We start from the raw sequence: 10,037 nt of genomic DNA, 5'->3' as shown, positions 1-10,037 counted from the left end.
GATGAAAATCTCTTTGTGGGTTAGATTTGGTTGAGTTTATGTGCTTAAAATGTACCTTGCTCGGGGCGAGCAAGAGCTTAAGTTTGGGGGTATTTGATGCGTAGCATATTTCCTATACTTTTCCCCCCGTAGACTAAACATTTCTATGTTAATTGTAACTCACCAAGTCGTGTTTCGAGTGTAATTTTGGGTGTTAGAAGCTGGAAGTGCGTCAGAAAGGTACAGCTGAGAAGGCAGAAGAATCACCCGGTCGGGTGAATTTCCAGGCTTTGAACACCCGGCCGGGTGGAATGGTTTGTGCATGAAGAGTCCAGAAGAATCACCCGGCCGGGTGATTCTCACTTTCCAAAACACCCGGTCGGGTGAAATTGTCGCGAGGTCCAGAAGCTAAACGCCCGGTCGGGCGTTTCTACCTTTTGATTTCGCCCGGCCGGGCGTTCGGAGTTTCAAGCAGTTTTCAGCAGTTTCACTCGACGGTTGAGGCATAAAAACAAGGAAAAAAGGAATCAGAAGGGTGCGACACAGGAGATTAGAGAGAAAAACAGAGAGAAAGGAGGAGAGGAAGAAGAGAAGGAAGACATTCCGGCCATTATTCCGACCATCTATTCCCGAATCCCGACTCCACTCGACGAGAGCAACACACCTATGGTTTTGTTTCTACATTCTACCATGTGTATAGGCTAGACTCTCTTTGTTGCTCCAAGTTGTAATCTAGGCTTGTATATTTGTTTTAATACCTTGAATCGTACGTTTGATACCAACAAAGTGTTTGATAATTAAAATGCTACGTTTTTGGCTAATGATGTAGTGTTGTTAAATCTTAACTATCGTCTCTTTAACATAGCTTAGGATTGATCGTTTGTTGGTATGCTATCGAATTAGAACTGTTCAGGGGATAAATTGATAGTGGATTAGGTAAGTAATTATAGTAGACGACGTTTGTTCTCGCGCATCCGCATGAATTAAATGTCGTTGAAAGTTGGTTCATGGAACAAGTGTTCAGCTGACTGTGAACTATACGTCGTAGACATGTTCAGTGCACGCGATTAGGTTGATAATTATAATCCCGTCGTATGTTTCGTTGTAAATGGTGTAAAACAACGCAAGCTTAGAGAGCAACTTGGAGTGACTTGTCTTTCTCGTGTTAAAAATCTCATTTCAGTAGCTTAAGTTAGTTAACCATCTCAAAATCAAAACAAAATCTTTATATGCTTTGTGTAGTCATATTAAGTGTAAGCAATCTCGCCTCCCTGTGGATCGACACTTGAAATACTACTACGATACTGTATTCTTGCAGTAGTGTAGTATTATTAGAGTTAAAATAATTGAACTTGATAATCTTTATACTTTGATTAAGAACTCTAAAATATCGCATCAACAAGTAACAAAGCAAGGTAATGGTGTGTGTAGAGGATTCGTTCCAACGGATCTAGCCATTAATTACAGGAAGAAAATGAAGCGTAGACTTGCAATTCTAAAAATGGAAAAATTTAGTAACGCTCTAAACAAATGTCCCATGTCCTAACATAACCGATTTATTAGGATTTTTTCATACTATATGATTGAATAAGTTTTAAAGCAAGAGGAACAAAAGCAAAGTTGTTATCTAGCTCAAAATGATACGTATAGAACATTTTCGAGATGTAAACTTTAATGGAGGAGTTACATAGTTTTTTCTCTCTTTTTGTATAGATATATATTTTTTTATAATAAAATTACTGTAGAAATCGGATTGCAAGTAATTTATAATTAGAATAATTTTGCGAGTAAAAATATATAGTTTTTATTCTCTTTTGTATATATATATATATTGTAATAAAATTACTGTAGAAATCGGATTTCAAGTAATTTGAATAATTGGAATAATTTTGTGAGTAAAAATATTTTCTAACGCACTAATATATTTGAAACTACATTATTAAAAACAGAAGGCAAGTATGAAAGTGATTGGGTTCGTCACGAAATTATTAAAACTTTAGGGGGAAATTGAAAATATGACATTGTCCCTCTTTGTATTGAAAAAATAAGAACTGTATGAGTCACAAATTGTTTGGCTATTTGTTCGCGGAATATTGTATCGATAGATTTGCCGAACTTACCCTAACCCTACATCTGCATCTCTTCCGCAATCAAGATTTCATCGTTGTACCTCCGCCCTAATTCTGTTCGTTAGCCCTAAAGCCAGCGACTATGGCCGGTGATTCGATTGAACCAACGCGCCGCAAGCACCACCGATCCTCCTCCACCGACGACGCGGAGGAGCAATCCAAACGCCGCAAACATCGCCATCATCACCGCCACCGCCATCACCATCACCACGGCCACCGGAGCAGCAAAGAAAAGGAAGAAACAACCAAGCTGGAAGAATTGGAAGGTTGAAGTAATGAATTTGGAAAGCACGGAGAACGGTGTAGGTTCTTTCAGTGAAGTTCCGGTGAAGCGTAATGATTTTTCGGGGTTTGATTATGAGATGGAGGAAGGCGAGATTGTGGAGGATGATGGTTTGGTAGATTTGGTTAATGATGATTCTGGCAAGTTCAATAAGAATTCACATTTGGATATTGGGTTTGGGGAAATTAAGAAGAATCCACAGTCTGATGTTGAGTTTGGGGAAATTAAGACGAACGGATGTGATGATTTTAACATGGTGTGTTCAGTTCCCCTTACTCTTTCTCTACATTATTTGTTAATCCATTATAGTATTCATTGCTTCATGGGGTTTATAGGTTCTTTCGGTATCTGTTGCATATGTCTGTTTCATGAATATGGTTTTTGTGTTTTCTTATAACGTTGTCTTTCATTTTGTATATGAAAATTTTCCACATTGCCAAGTGTTACCAAAGTTCGTTAGTTCTTTGGAACTCGGATATCATGAGCTCCCATGACTTCCTCGTATGTTTTTTGCAATGAGTTTCTGATCAGATCTGTAGTGATAGGAAGATATTCTGCTTTCATGCAATCTTGCTGCATTACATGGATCCGGAAAATTTTATGAAAAGGGGAGTCTTGCACCCCGTAATTACATTTTGGTGTCAGGCAAAGTTCCCTTAGGCGTTTCCACTTTCCAGAAGACTGAAATGATGGCTTTGAATTGATTGTAAGACTTGGCTACATGTACAGAAATTATTTTGCAAGCATTGTTAGTTATGTATGATTTTGGCTTGTTGAGTGGTGTTCCTTTCATTTTGTGCCTTTTCAGGGATTTAATGGAGATAGTTTGGAAACAGTTGATAAAAAGTTTCAGAAATTGGGGAAGGACAAAACAGATAGCAAAGAAAGTGGCGAGATAGATCAGGAGAGATTATCTAATTCTGTGAGTCTTGCAAATGGTGGTTGTGAACATAAATATCAGGAAGTGGATAGTACATGTTTCTCTAGAGATGATAAGCAGATTCACAACTTTGCCGATGAAGTTGATCGGACAGGTTTGAGGAAATCTTCATCTTCTGAGAAAGTGCCTGGGACCGGATCCAACTCTCATGAAACTCACCTGAAAGAGAGATCATATAGTAACCTATTGAGGTCTCCTGAATTGTCTAGGGGAAGGTCCCGGTCCCGAAGTATCGTACGTGAAGCTTCCGTGGAAGACCCCTATTGTAGGGGGAGGAAACATCGGAGTGATCTGATGATGAACGGACTGCTAGAGATGCCAAACTGTACAGACACAGCTGTAGGGACATCAGGGATAAAGAACGGGAGCGTAGCTCTAGCAGCAGATATACAGAGAGAGTAGAAAGACACAGGGAGGCTCGGGACCCTTACAGGGAGGGCAGCAGGGACAGGGATTGGGATAGAGATAGTAGAGATTGAATTAGAGACAAAGAAAGGAAGGAGGAGGGCATCGTAAGAGATAGAGAAAGAGAAAGAAACAGGCTTCGAGACAGATACCGAGGAGAAAGGGAGCAAGAGAGGGTGAGTGGGAGGGAGAGAGACAGGGACAGGGATCGTGTAAGAGAAGACTATATCAGGGATCGGGAGAGAGAGCGACAAGGGGTTAGAGAGGACAGAAGGGCTAGAAGCAGGGATAATGATATTGATCGATTAAGCAGACGGCAGAAATATGAGAAGGGTGAAGATGCTCATAAAGATAGGTATAATGAAACAAGGCACCGAAGAAACTATGAAGATTACCATATAGAGAATACGGGAAGTGATTATGAAAATGAGAGATCTAAAGATAAAGAGGGCAATGAGAAGTTGGAGAGGTGTGTATCTCTGATTCTCTTTAAAAGAAATTAGTTGATGTGATTATCATCACATGCTAAACTTGTTCGTTTTGTGCTTTGGGTGGTCTCAGAGATCTTGACAGGCAAGAGGACTATCAAGAAAAGATCGCAGTGCAACTTGCTGAGCAGGAAGAGGACGATCTTGAGAGAATCAAGGAGGAAAGTAGGAGGCGAAGGCAAGCTATCCTTGAAAAGTACAAAAACAAACAGCAAAAACCTGAAACTCATTTACAAGGTATCATCAATGATAATAAGTGCTTACCTTTATTGTTATTTACTAACATTTGTATGTACTAGCTGTTTGGCAAATAGCTGAGCTTGAGTTTCACTGGGAGCAACACTCCTCAATTCTATGTCACTTCTACGTCCTCTTTTTGCCATTTCATAAGTTATCTGGTATTAACTAGTTCATCATATATATGAATGCAAGACAAAGTTGGATTTATGAAATAGAAGTGTTTGCTATCAATTCTGGATGCTGTTTTTGCTGGATTATGACTGAATTATCTTAAAGCCTTTTCTCTTTATATGCTGAAATTTCCTCTGAAACTTTCTGATGGTTTGTCATTTTATGAAAGCATAGTCACCTGTATGTTAAGCATGTTGTTGGACGTGTGCTTTTCTTTTTCTGGTAATGATATGTAACATATGTTTTTTGTAATTCTTGCATTTTACATGCCAGTAGTGGGTGCAGTTGTAGATACGCTAGCACAAGTGGCATCTGCTGAAGTTCTACCGGAAAACTCTGACAATCAGACTGAAGGAGTAGATGATTATGTCCCTGAACTGTCCTTTGCTGTGGGGAAATCGCCTTCGCAAAATGGTCTTTCAACTGTTGAAATGCCCACTGGAACTGGCGGGCTAAGAGAGGGTACACCAAAGGTACTTTTGTTGCCCTTGATTTAAAACTTTTTATCTTCACTATCAGCATTATGCAAGTTCCCTTGCTGCTTGTTTCTTACAGAAAAAGGTCATAGAAGGGGTTCATATTGTCTCAGTATCATGAATGACAGTTTCTGTTGGTTGTTTCTAGTCTTTATCTTTATATTGTAATATAATGTCAAAGAATGATGGGTTTTTTTCTGGAATTGTTGCAGAGCGAGAGATCCAATGATATGTTTTGTGATGATATATTTGGAGAATCACCTGCTGGAATTCGTAAAAGGTTAGTCTTGGGGTGTTTTCTTGTTTTTGTTTTTATGAGTTATTTTTTTTTTAATTTTCATTGAAGTTATGTTGCCCGGGGTCTGCTGAATCTACTCCATGTTATCGTTTTTCGATGTGCTTCTCTGTTAGGAGCCATTTGCTACTTCTCTTATTTGAATCATACACTTCTTCAGGGTAAAGGGGATGGTATAGCTGTTGAAAAGAGTGGACTAAATGACAACTGGGATGATGCCGAAGGTTACTATGGTATGTGCCTAACCACTAATGTCTCTATTCTCTACTGCATTATGTCTGTATCCATCTATTTATATAAATCCACGATATTATTTTTCTTGTTTTTGGCTTGGTTAAATACCCATTGCTTGGTAAAAGGTGTGCTTTTGTAACTTGAAACATATCATACTAGGGTAAAAATTGGAGTTTTTGGTGGAGCTGGGTTTGGTGAAGTCTCATTTTGGAAATGATTAAGAGTAGTGCCAAACAATGGTGTATATGCCTATTTGTATTCGTGTATCTGCGCTATTTATGTATGTGTTAATTTTTCAGTTGGACATTCCCTAATTGTAGTCTCATTACTTTCTTTACAACCAGGCTACCGTTTCGGGGAAGTACTTGATGGCCGTTATGAGATAATAGCTTCCCATGGAAAAGGTGTATTTTCAACTGTTGTTCAGGCAAAGGATCTAAAGGCAAAGCCTGGGGACACTGATGAAGTAGCAATTAAAATTATACGTAATAATGAAACAATGTGAGTATCTTTCTTTTTTTGCTTTTATTTAGCTTTAAATAGTTGTAATAATTGGAAGTCCTGTGCTAACCATCTTAATATTCTTGTTTTGTATTTAAATACAGGTATAAGGCAGGTATGAAAGAGTTGGTCATATTAAAGAAGTTGGCCGGTGCTGATCCTGAGAGCAAGCGCCATTGTGTTCGTTTTCTTTCTACCTTCAAGTACCGGAATCATCTATGCTTAGTTTTTGAATCTCTTCATATGAATTTACGAGAAGTTCTGAAGAAATTTGGTCGTAATATTGGTCTGAAGCTTACAACTGTGAGGGCATATGCTAAGCAACTATTCATAGCACTGAAACATTTGAAAATTTGTGGCGTTCTCCATTGTGATATCAAACCTGATAATATGCTGGTATGCAGGCAGCATCCTCTTCTTTTGATTTCTTGTTATGTTTTAGCGTTTCTGTATACTATTTTGAATTTCTTCGTTGTGATTAGTGTGATTTCGTTCTCTAGGTTAATGAAGCAAAAAACGTATTGAAGCTTTGCGACTTCGGTAATGCCATGTTTGCCGGTAAAAATGAAATCACACCCTATCTTGTTAGCCGTTTTTATCGCGCCCCTGTGATAAGTAAGTTCGATACTATTTGCAATTTAATATTGCTTCCTTTTGATTAATTTTTCTCGTAATTAATCGATTTGCAATTTAATATTGCTTCCTTTTGATTAATTTTTCGCGTAATTAATCGTTATTATTTCTGTCGTCAGTTCTAGGACTATCATATGACCTTCCCATGGATATATGGTCAGTTGGTTGCTGTTTGTTTGAGCTTTACACTGGGAAGGTCTTATTTCCTGGTGCTACTAACAATGACATGCTTCGCCTTCACATGGAATTAAAAGGTCCTTTCCCTAAAAAGATGCTTCGTAAGGTAGTATGAAGTTTGATAATTTAGGGCAAGTCGATGGTCCTTATTTATTGTGTGGTCATTCGATAGTCATTGGAATACTTGCAGGGAGCATTTACGGACCAGCACTTTGACCAGGATCTGAATTTTCTTGCGACAGATGAGGACCCAGTCTCAAAAAAGGTTGGTATGCTGCTTTTGGATTGCTTTGCTCTATCTCTACAGATGATGCTCTACTTTCATATTGGTTATAATGTAAGGTTTGTTGAACTTTTACTATGTTTTCACAGCCAATAAGGAGGCTGCTTGTAAATATCAAGCCAAAAGACTTTGGCACATTAATTTCCGGATCTCCTGGTGAGGATCCAAAAATGGTTGCTAATTTTAGAGATCTTATGGAAAAGATATTTGTCCTGGATCCAGACAAGAGGTTGAATGTATCGCAGGCCTTAGGCCATCCTTTCATCACGGGCAACTGAACCATGATGCTGATTTCTGACTACAGAACTGCTGTTGCATTAGATACTTATGCATTATGGTCTCGCCTCAATACTGAATTATCTAATTGGACATTTATCTGTCTTTGTCTCTGCTGTCTGGGAGCAAGAATTCTGGAGACAGTGAATGGGGCATGGTTGGATTTCTTAGAGATGATCTTTGGGAAGGCTGTTATCGTGGAGTTCTTTCCATGGATAATTTTCTGTTTCTATTGTAAGAAACTCACAGAAGGCGTTTCCATTGTTTGTACTAATTCTTAATGATGACAATCAAGAAAGTTTTACAAATCATTGTTTTCAGTGATTCGGATTTACTTTTACTTCTGGATCTGGTATTATCATTTACATTGGAGACATTAGTTTCCCCAGTATTGAGAAGGGGATACCATTGCCTCCATCTATACATATGTATATATATGATGTGCTTTTTAAATGTGGTTCTTTTTGGGAATTTTATCCGAGAGTTGTCAGTCTTTTCATGTACATGTCATGATACCATTTGTTTTCAGTTTTTAAAATAATTATCCCAGGTGATTTGCTTATTGTTGTTCTAGGTTATTCTCTGCTTTATTTTACTCATATTCCTCTGCTATAACCTTTTTGTTCTGGAGAGTCTAATCTAATGTTTCATTCAGGATTCTTCTTATGCTCTGAAGAAACTGTTCAATGCTTTAGATGATTAAAGGCACTCTGGAGAAGGTACCTTGGTTTGTCTCTTAGGAGTTTATGTGGTGCCTTTGAGAATTAACCAGTGAATGTGAATTGCTCCAATGATTTTATTATTAGTTCAGTTCATGAATTGTTAATTTGACTGAGTTATGCTTATGTATATTCAAAATGTCTCAGAGCCGTGAGGTATTGCATGAATGCTTGCTAGAAAATTCTTCGTTGGTCTACTGTGCTTTATGTTGTACCATTTGTGCCTCAAATTGACTTTGAGTATGTGCTTGTTTGTTACTTCTGCTTTAGAACTTTAAATTTATGTACCTTGAGGTTGACATATCTGATCCATGGTCTGGTTGTTCTGGAGGACTGTATACCCCGGAGATGTTAGGATGCTGCTCTGAAGTATGAAATAACTCAAGTAAGTAATCCAGTTTGATATTTCTATTATATTCTATTCCTTTTTTTAAATCTTTATCTCTGGTTGTGGGGGGAGGGTGTACAGTAATGTACCATATTCATTTAGTCATTCCGAAACTTATTATGACCTGCATCTGTTGTGTTTGTAGGGTGACCTCTGTGTTCCCTGTTGTTTTTGGTCTCTTCTTTTTACCTGTCAAATCTGGCCTGTGAAGCTTAGACATCCCTGGCATCATGTTCATCTGTCTATTCAATTCCTTTCAAATTACTGGTCCAGTTGGTTTCAACTTTTTTTTATTGACGAACTTTCAAATTACTGGTCCAGCTATGGATAGTACCCTTGTTTTGTACTCAAATCCATTTTCCTGCAGTTCATTTACTTTCAAAAAGTAAGAAGCTCATACTCTTGGCTCTACATCTGAATTTTAATTAAACTCATTTCAAAAACTCTTACCCCCCATCCCAACAAAGGAAAATAGATCATATGTGAACTAGAATTTCGTCTATGCTTGAAAGTACTATTATATGCAAGCTTATAATCAATTTCCAAGTGTGTGCAAACTATGGGCTGTCATTAATATTTGATTTGAGATTTTTTTCAATTTTAGATGATGTGTTCAATGAAAATATGATTTGCACATGTACCATGTTAAGAGCAATGATGCTAAGGTGGGTTCATAAATTATAAATACTGTATTAATTTGATGTGTACTTAAATAAACTTCAGATTAGGTAAACCATTTAGTTAAATAAATAATTAAAAAAGATTTGCTGAGAGCTCAGTAGTGGTGAGGCAGCATTCTCTTATTACATGGATGGAATGGGCAAATGGAGAGGTATATATGTCTCTTGAAGCAGTGATTCCATGTCTTTTAACTTGATCAACTGTCAACATGCCGCAACGTACTTAAATGTAATGTGATTGAAGTGTTTTTACCTGTTGGATAAACATGCATCACTTCTCCTTCTATAACTGTGTTTCTTATAGTACTAAAAAAACAATGAAACTTTTTCTGTTTAAAAATATATTGGTTAATGTTCTGCCAAGTGTTGAGAGAGTTGTAAAGTTCATTTTACATTTTGTTCGTGTTGTATCCTGGTCATTATGTTGGTTCCAGTTGCTGGTAAGTGGCTACTTATGATGGGCGATAAATCTACATAATTATGCTCTAACCCTAATATTATGAAGAAGTGTAGCCTATGACTCAGATTGTTATACGACGCTTGGAGATGTTAGGACTTGACAGGTTCTTGGTTTTGGTTTTGTTAACATTCTCGTAGAGATTACTTTCGTTGTGATCATTTACTGCAAATGTAAGGGGATATGTTGATTTTGGTAAAGTTGATAATGTGTATTTGTTTATAGTCTAAGTACTATTATATCCCAGAAAGCATTTCCTTATTGTTATCTCAACGTTGATTTT

The 10,037-nt window shown here is 37.6% G+C and overlaps 1 pseudogene; it reads left to right on the top strand.

Annotated features, from left to right (window-relative positions):
- Window positions 1–2,038: 2,038 nt before the first annotated feature.
- Window positions 2,039–9,984, top strand: LOC121753356 (annotated as a pseudogene).
- Window positions 9,985–10,037: the final 53 nt, after the last annotated feature.

This window comes from Salvia splendens, chromosome 10 (genome assembly GCF_004379255.2).
Source record: "Salvia splendens isolate huo1 chromosome 10, SspV2, whole genome shotgun sequence".
NCBI lineage: Eukaryota > Viridiplantae > Streptophyta > Magnoliopsida > Lamiales > Lamiaceae > Salvia > Salvia splendens.
The sequence above is the reverse complement of the archived record's forward strand: the minus strand, read 5'-3'. Positions and strand labels throughout refer to the sequence as shown.